This window comes from Syngnathus typhle, linkage group LG7 (genome assembly GCF_033458585.1).
Source record: "Syngnathus typhle isolate RoL2023-S1 ecotype Sweden linkage group LG7, RoL_Styp_1.0, whole genome shotgun sequence".
Classification (NCBI taxonomy): domain Eukaryota; kingdom Metazoa; phylum Chordata; class Actinopteri; order Syngnathiformes; family Syngnathidae; genus Syngnathus; species Syngnathus typhle.
Window position 1 is genome coordinate 1,240,863 of NC_083744.1, and position 9,521 is coordinate 1,250,383.

At 42.1% G+C, this 9,521-nt stretch overlaps 1 protein-coding gene across 1 annotated transcript in view; it reads right to left on the bottom strand.

Annotated features, from left to right (window-relative positions):
• Positions 1 to 9,521, bottom strand: part of tmem231 (transmembrane protein 231) — a 79,039-nt gene that overhangs the window by 22,476 nt on the left and 47,042 nt on the right. The gene's annotated exons all lie outside the window — the stretch shown is intronic.

Below are 9,521 nucleotides of genomic sequence, written 5' to 3' on the forward strand. Positions count from 1 at the left end.
GAAGGCAAGGAGTGCCCACACAATTGCAGTGCGTACACTTGTAACTTTTTTTTTTTAATAAAAAAAAGATTATAATAAGAGTTCTAAAAACATATTTACAGTGTTGTACCTTGTTATAGAAAATTGTTATAATAAGAGTTCTAAGAACACATTTACAGTATGTACACTTCTACCTTGTTATAAAAAAATGTATAATAATAAAAGTTCTAAAAACATCTTTACAGTTTGTGTTAAGAATTCTCCATGTTATTTATGTTATTCAGCCATGCTTTGATTTGAGGTAGGGTGATTTATTTTGAAGGCCGTTTCCAGGCGATACCACTTCCTTTTTTACGTTCTTGTACATATGTCGGTTACAGTGGTACAGGAGTCATTGGCGATGTAAGTGTCTTTCCTAACAAGAGAAATGAATGATCACATGTGTCTAACCTTTAGGACAATGTAGTATTGCTCCAAATGTTTGTTTAATTTCCTTTAGAGGTCCGTTTGCGCGTGTTAGCACGATCGCGAATTAGCATCTTTCCGCTAACTCGTTAGCCTGCCCAGTACTTCTTCTTTGCTGCAGTTGGCCCGCGGGCCGTAGTTTGGATAGCCCTGTAGTAGAGGTAACAAATAATCTCATTGTCTGTCTTACTTATATAATAATAACCGCAGCTTGTTGTAGACAAAGCTCCTTATTTTAAAATATTTTGCAAATATCTACACTCTAAAACATAGGTCTCAACCTCAAGGCCCGGGGTCCAGATACGGCCCTCCACATCATTTCTCCCATGTGGGATGGGCTTACAGTTTACGTCACCTGTTTAGGAGCTAGCAAGAGCAACTCTGCCCTCAAGTGGTCAGAGTTAACCAATACAATACTCCATATACAGTAATCCCTCGCTAATTTGCGGTTGGTTCATCTATCGCGGCCTCGCTCTATGGTGGATTTATTGAGGAGCTATTGCGGATAGATTCGGTGCATTGTAGATTTTTTTTTTTTTTAAGTCTGTCACACACACATTCACAGCGTCATATGCAACAAAGTACACAAGCCAGGCAACAAGACAGGCAAGTGCACACCTACACCATCAGCGACTCCCGGATGGTCGCGGCTTTTTGCGGCGTCACTTGGAGCGCAGGGCTTTGTCTGCCCATATGACTCTAATGGCTAATGGTAACATGTTGGTCTGTGTGCTTGCAGCTGATTGGCTTAGCATTTCTAACTGCATTTTATCTCAGCCTCCTGCACTTTATTCACTCCGTCTGCGTCAACATATCAGCAGCATCTCAGACTTGCACTTCATTACACACATACTATCATGTCTCCGCTCCTCAATCACCAAGCGGAATAGAACTAGGTGCATCTCTGCTTGTCACTCCAGATTTGATCGTCCTGTTTGCCCGTCATAAAATTATAAAAGTCTTGTGCGGATGCCCTCGCGCCGAGGAGCAGTGGTGCGACAGTATTTCAGCACGGCAAGAGCAGAGCGGAGCCGTTGCACGTTTACACTTTAAAATGACGAGTCGGTCAGCGAGCTCACGTCGTGCAGGCATCTCGTACCACAGCGGGTCAGGGAAACGAGAATCAGGTGGCAGGTGTGCATGTCAAAACAGACAAAACTGTGAGGACTGATGATTAGCAGTTCCGTATTGGCGACACGCACCTCAGAGGTTTAGCGCGGAGGGCATGACACATCTACTCACGAAGGAAAAATGACTGCCGTGCAGAAACAGTCGGAACAACGGCAGTGAGCATAACCGCAAACGTAGGAAAAAGGCACTGCCCTTCAGGATTGGGACAGCAGCCGACAACAAGCACTAAGTGCAAGGCTCTGAGCAATGTGTGGATGCCCTTGCGCTGGGCTGCCGGGGTGCATCACTTGGTCAGCACCGCAAGAGCGGAGCAGAGCCGTGACCCACATCCACCCTCCATCCATCCATCCATTTTCTGTACCGCTTTGTCCCCACGGGGGTCACGGGCATGTTGGAGCCTATCCCAGCAGTCATCGGGCAGTAGGTGGGGGACACCCTGAACCGGTTGCCAGCCAATCGCAGGGCACACAGAAACGAACAACCATCCGCACTCGCACTCAAACCTGGGGCAATTTGGTGTGCTCAATTGGCCGACCAAGCATGTTTTTGGGATGTGGGACGAAACCGGAGTGCCCGGAGTAAACCCACACAGGCACGGGGAGAACATGGAAACTCCACACTGGGAGGGTCAGAGGTGGAATCGAATCGGCACCCTCCTAACTGTGAGGCGGGCGTAAAATAAATAAGAATGTTTCTGCAAGTCAGTTTGACTAAAAAATTACCAGTGTTCGAAAATACGAAAAGTGTTTAAAAAAACGATCAAGTGTATAAAACTACAATATATGTCTTGTGCGGATATTGTACCGTAATTTTCGGACTATAAGTCGCGTTTTTTTTCATAGTTTGGGTGGGGGGGGACTTGTATGTGATTTTTTTCAAAAATTTTCAAAAAAAAAAAAAAAATGGTGAAACCGCGATAAACGAACTGCGATGTAGCAAGGGATCACTGTAATTTTGATTTCAAGTGACGTCAGCAGCGCGACGCGGCGGTTGTTCACATAAAGGACAAAGATTCGATCACGGGATGACGAAGATGACGAAGGGCCCCGCGTACTACCGGCATCATTAGCGGCTTTGTTTGTGAGAAGAGTTTGAAGGATGTAATGATTTGAAGTGACACAGAAGGTTTGGAAAAACTATTATGGCTTTTACGCACGCCCGGTCCTACTCTACGGAGCTCTCTTTCACTTCCATGGATGGAAGTCTGGGGCCGGCGCTCGGCCGGGTGGCTGTCCGAGGACGGTGGATGGGGCTCTGACATGGCTTTTACGCACCCCCGGTCCTACTCTACGTAGCTCTCTTTCACCTCCGTGGATGGAAGTCGGGGGCCGGTGCTCGGCCGGGTGGCTGTCCGGGGGGGGGCAGTGGATGGGGCTCGGACATGGCTTTTACGCACGGCCGGTCCTATTCTATGGAGCTCTCTTCCACCTCCGTGGCTGGAAGTGCCACCTCCGGGGATGGAAGTCCACGCCGCCACACGCCTGGAAGTCAACGCCGGTGCTTGGGGCCGTGTTGCGGTGAACTATCTACGTATATATACCGTTTTTTTCCGTGTATAGTGCGCAAAATTTTACTAATTTATTGTCCTAAAATCTGGGGTGCGCATTATACATGGGGACAAAAAAAAAAAAAAAAAAAATTTTTTTTTTTTTAATTTTTTTTTTTTTTTTTTTAAAGTCCCAATGATCGTCACACACGCAGGGAGGCAATGGGTCCCATTTTTATAGTCTTTGGTATGGTCTTAACTAGGCTGGATGTAATTTTTTTTGTTGGCGTTGATTTCTCCGACTGCCCGTAAACGCACCACCGCGCTTCGTGCACGCACGGGACAGCAAACGAGCAGGTGATCGAGCAAGCGTCTGATACGAGAGCATTGCGGTCGCATGGAGCGTGTTTGAAGTGAACAGCAGAGAAGAAAGGCAAAGTGTTGTGAAATACCGTTTTTTTCCGTGTATAGTGCGCAATATTTTACTAATTTATTGTCCTAAAATCTGGGGTGCGTATTATACATGGGTACAAAGAAAAAAATTTTTAATTGTTTTTTTTTTTTTAATTTTTTTTTTTTTTTTAAATAAAGTCATGGTACAACAAAACCAACAACAGGACTGACCGACAAAGTCGTGGAACAAAAAGACAGGGTGACATTACCAAAGACAGGAACAGAATGACAGTAACACATGCAATGATCCAACGGTGAGCGAGGGGCAGACAGGACTTAAATACAAAACACGTTACATCGATTGAGGTGACACAGGAAGAGCGGGGTGACACGAACAGAAACTATGGCAACCTAGACACATAGCAAAACTGGGGACGAGACATGACAAATCTCCCCCGAAATAAAACTCACCTTTCTTCTTGTTTGTTGTCAATCGCGCATCGCATTCAGCCATCCTGCCCAACACACTTAGTAAAATTCATAATTGACGACACATCGTTTGATGCGATGGTGCAATCCTCGATGGTGTGTTATTGTCAAATATTGTTTGTTTTTTAATCTCCATCGCGGACCGGACGTCATACGGAGGCCGCCATTACAGATGCGCAGAACGGTTGCGCAAGACACGTCAGCTATATAAAGAGCGAGAGTTCAGTTCTCCACCTATTAGTTTCAATTCACAGTTTAATTAGCAGTTTCAATCAGCAAATAACAAAATGCGTATTACAGGTAATATTTTATTTCACAACACTTTGCCTTGTTCCTTTGGTCTCTGCTGTTCATCCTAAAACACAAAGGCGCTCTTTAAGCAATGCGACAGTGAGCGCCCGGCGCGCTGCGGTTGCGCGACCGCACCAAATTAAGCTCCCTGCGCAGTGCGCACTGAGGTCCACTTAAATTTTAGAAAGTACATCAGGACTTTAAAAATATCTTCTAAATTTCAGCGACGGCTCTGTCACACTAATCGACCAGCCCGGTGCAGTTGGGCGGTCGGCGGCGCGCTACGGTTGAGCGTTCTCTCGCACGCTTTCTCTCTCGCTCTCTCGCTCACACGCAAACCGGATATCATACGGAGGCCGCCATTACAGATGCGCAGAACGGATGAGCAAGACACGTCAGCTATATAAAGAGCGAGAGTTCAGTTCTCTACCTAAATCCGTATTACAGGTAATATTTTATTTCACAACACTTTGCCTTGTTCCTTTCTTCTCTGCTGTTCACTTCAAACACGCTCCATGCGCACGGAGCGCGGTGGTGCGTTTATGGGCAGTCGGAGAAATCAACGCCAACAAAAAAAATTACATCCAGCCTAGTTAAGACCATACCAAAGACTATAAAAATGGGACCCATTGCCTCCCTGCGTGTGTGACGATCATTGGGACTTAAAAAAAAAAAAAAAAAAAAAATTAAAATTTTTTTAAAAAAAAAATCATAAAAATTGGGTGCGTATTATACATGGGTACAAGCTTTTTTCCAGCATCAGCATGCCATTTTTAGGGGTGCGTACTATACATGGGGGCGCACTATACACGGAAAAAAACGGTATATAAAAACTTATGGAGGCCATGAGCAGAAATACAAGTGCACACATAACGGCCAGCTTGCGCATCACAAAATGAATATTCCCTTTTAACCCAAGAACTCTTAACACCGTAAAAAATACTTCCCACCATTGTTGAAAATTAAAACACATAACTTTGTTTTTCATTTTCATATATATATATATATATATATATATATATATATATATATATATATATATATATATATATATACCGTTTTTTTCCGTGTATAGTGCGCCCCCATGTATAGTACGCACCCCTAACAATGGCATGCTGATGCTGGAAAAAAGCTTGTACCCATGTATAATACGCACCCAATTTTTATGAATTTTTTTTAATTTTTAAATTTTTTTTTTTTTTTTTTAAGTCCCAAAGATCGTCACACACGCAGGGAGGCAATGGGTCCCATTTTTAAAGTCTTTGGTATGGTCTTAACTAGGCTGGATGTCATTTTTTTTGTTGGCGTTGATTTCTCCGACTGCCCCTAAACGCACCACCGCGCTCCGTGCGCAGGGGAAGAGGCGGCTCTGTATGGGAGAGACGTTGAAGAGGAATAAAAACAACCTTGGAAACCAAAACTTGCCCCTCGTCGTGACTCGGAGCCGCAACAAATGTTTCGGATTTGTGTAGGGTACATTGTGACAGACGGCAAACTCGCAGGTGATCGAGCGAGCGTCTGATACAAGAGCATTGCGGTCGTATGGAGCGTGTTTGAAATGAACAGCAGAGACGAAAGGAACAAGGCAAAGTGTTGTGAAATAAAATATTACCTGTAATACGCATTTTGTTATTTGCTGATTGAAACTGCTAATTAAACTGTGAATTGAAACTAATAGGTGGAGAACTGAACTCTCGCTCTTTATATAGCTGACGTGTCTTGCGCAACCGTTCTGCGCATCTGTAATGGCGGCCTCCGTATGACGTCCGGTCCGCGATGGAGATTAAAAAAACAAACAATATTTGACAATAACACACCATCGAGGATTGCACCATCGCATCAAACGATGTGTCGTCAATTATGAATTTTACTAAGTGTGTTGGGCAGGATGGCTGAATGCGATGCGCGATTGACAACAAACAATAAGAAAGGTGAGTTTTATTTCGGGGGAGATTTGTCATGTCTCGTCCCCAGTTTTGCTGTGTCTAGGTTGCCATAGTTTCTGTTCGCGTCGCCCCTCTCTTCCTGTGTCACCTCAATCGATGTAACGTGTTTTGTATTTAAGTCCTGTCTGCCCCTCGCTCACCGTTGGATCATTGCATGTGTTACTGTCATTCTGTTCCTGTCTTTGGTAATGTCACCCTGTCTTTTTGTTCCACGACTTTGTTGGTCAGTCCTGTTGTTGGTTTTGTTGTACCATGACTTTCTTTAAAAAAAAAAAAAAAAAAAAATTAAAAAAATGTTTTTTTGTACCCATGTATAATACGCACCCCAGATTTTAGGACAATAAATTAGTTAAATTTTGCGCACTATACACGGAAAAAAACGGTAGTTGTTCCTTACGTTCCGTCCCGTAACCTCCACTCGCAAAACGCTAGTCTTTGAAAATGTACAAACTAAATAGAGAAGTTACTAGGACTGGGTTGCATTAGATAGGTGTATCTAATAAAATGGCTGGTGACAAAAGATACACGAGATGAGTCACCAGTTCTTTTTTTTTTTCTCTTTTCTCATCTCTGTGTTTCAGGTTAGTTCAGAGTTTCAGAGAATCACCACACTGAATCTTGAGCCAAAATTCATGGTAAATGTAGGACACCTATACACCTAGACTGCTGTCCTTGTTTCAAGCAAAGAAAGATGCTGCAGGAGAGAGACATCGGGCATGAATGTTCTACTTCAGGTATTAAAATTTATCCTCCACCAATTCAATTCATACTTTACCTGCAAGAATAAAAACTCCAACTATCTCATTCACGTTTTTCTCATTTTACTGAATTACTGTCAATAATTACAGTTATATCCGAATCAGATATCTTTATCTTTCATATGACACTCCCTCATTCCTCTTCCTATCCTCCAGCCTTCCTTAACAGTTCCTGCTTTTTTCCTTAGTTTTCTGTCTCTCAATCTCTCACATCCTCTGCACACCATTCTACATGTTTTGTGTTATTCTTACATCCCTACACTAATGTAAATTCAATTGAAAGGTTGGACATACAATTCCACCCCAAAATAACAGCTCTGCCTCAATGTGTAGTATTTTAATAGTTGTTGAAAACATTTCTGTTCTGCAGTCAAATACCTAATCAACAGACACGTGAGGTTGTCATCAGATTTCTTATCGACCATCTTGGAGAAGATGCCAGTGTGTTGTTCATGGACTTTGAGATTAGTATAATAAAAAATAAAATGCAATCATGGTAAATTATTGTAATCATGGTTGGCCATTAAGTTACTGCAGCACAGTTTGTGGTTTCCTTACCGCACACAAAGAAGAAGCTGCTTTTTATCTGTGGACATCAGATACTGTACGAGTCACCAACATTCATTTATAGATCGATGCTGACTGATTTTACTCTGTCCTGCTTTAAATACATAAAATTTTATTGTCTGTCACTTTTATTTTGAGAGAAATATACTGAATTTTACGACTATAAGTTGCGCTTTTTTTCATAGTTTGGGTGGGGGGGGGCGACTCATACTCAGGAGCGACTTATATGTGAAATTATTCTCAGATTTTTACTTGATCATTAACACATTACTTACCGTAATTTCCGGAGTATAAGTCGCACCAGCCATAAAATGCCCAAAAATGTGAAAAAAACATACAAGTCGCTCCGGAGTATAAATCGCATTTTGGGGGGCAATTTATTCGACAAAATCCAACACCAAGAACAGACATGAACGAGCAACAACAGGCTAAACGATACGGTATGCTAACGTGACAAACACAAACGAGGAGCTGAGAATGGGCCTGACGTAACATTCAGTTATTTAAAAAAAACTATCACATAAATAACACGTTTATAAAACCATCTGTGTCACTCCAATTCATTAAATCCATCGATCGTCCTTTGTCAACAATGCCGTGTGCCGCGCCGCAGTTCAAATTATTCCACAGGCACATACAACGATATATAAACTATATTTTAAATAACTATCACATAAACAACAATATTATCAAACCATTTGTGTCACTCCAAATCATTAAATCCATCGATCAAATTTCTCGTCCTTTATGTCATCCTGGTGACAGAGGACATGTCCAGAGGATATGGCGCTTTAAAGTGTTAATTACTTTATTTGATTTTTTCTCTCTATTTTTCCATGTTTTGAATATGTTCAAGATAAAGATATCAAAGCATGTGAAGTGAACAACTATACTAAAAATAACATGTGAAGTGGTCAACTACGTATACTTGTAAGTAAGTGATGTGTTAATGATCAAGTAAAAATTTGTGAAAAAAACATATAAGTCGCTCCGGAGTATAAACTATGAAAAAAAACGCGACTTACAGTCCGAAAATTACGGTACTAGTATAGTTGATCACTTCACATGTTATTTTCACTTTAAACCGCATAAGGGCGCATTTTGGCTGTGGAATAATTGGACCCTCACTGATAATGAGTTCCTTTCATTGACTTCCAGAGTCAGGAGATTTAATGATTTGAAATGGTATCATCTGAAAACGGCCTTCAAAATAAAGCACCCTACCTAAAATCAAAGCAATTTAAGATGTGACTTCAAGGTTCTTAAAAATCATTGCATGGCTTAGCACCTTCGTATCTCGTCGACCTACCGTTTTTTTCCGTGTATAGTGCGCCCCCATGTATAGTACGCACCCGAAGAATGGCATGCTGATGCTGGAAAAAAGCTTGTACCCATGTATAATACGCACCCAATTTTTATGAATTTTTTAAAAAAACATTTTAAATTTTTTTTTTTTTTTTTTTTTTTTTTTAAGTCCCAATGATCGTCACACACGCAGGGAGGCAATGGGTCCCATTTTTATAGTCTTTGGTATGGTCTTAACTAGGCTGGATGTAATTTTTTTTGTTGGCGTTGATTTCTCCGACTGCCCCTAAACGCACCACCGCGCTCCGTGCGCGCATGGGCTGCGGACGTGAAAAAGGCGGATCTGTATGGGAGAGACTTTGAAGAGGAATAAAAACACCCTTGGAAACCAAAACTTGCCCCTCGTCGTGACTCGGAGCCGCAACAAATGTTTCGGATTTGTGTAGGGTACATTGTGACAGACAGCAAACTAGCAGGTGATCGAGCGAGCGTCTGATACGAGAGCATTGCGGTCGTATGGAGCGTGTTTGAAGTGAACAGCAGAGACGAAAGGAACAAGGCAAAGTGTTGTGAAATAAAATATTACCTGTAATACGCATTTTGTTATTTGCTGATTGAAACTGCTAATTAAACTGTGAATTGAAACTAATAGGAAGAAAACATATCTTGCTCTTAATATAGCTGACGTGTCTTGCGCATACGTTCTGCGCA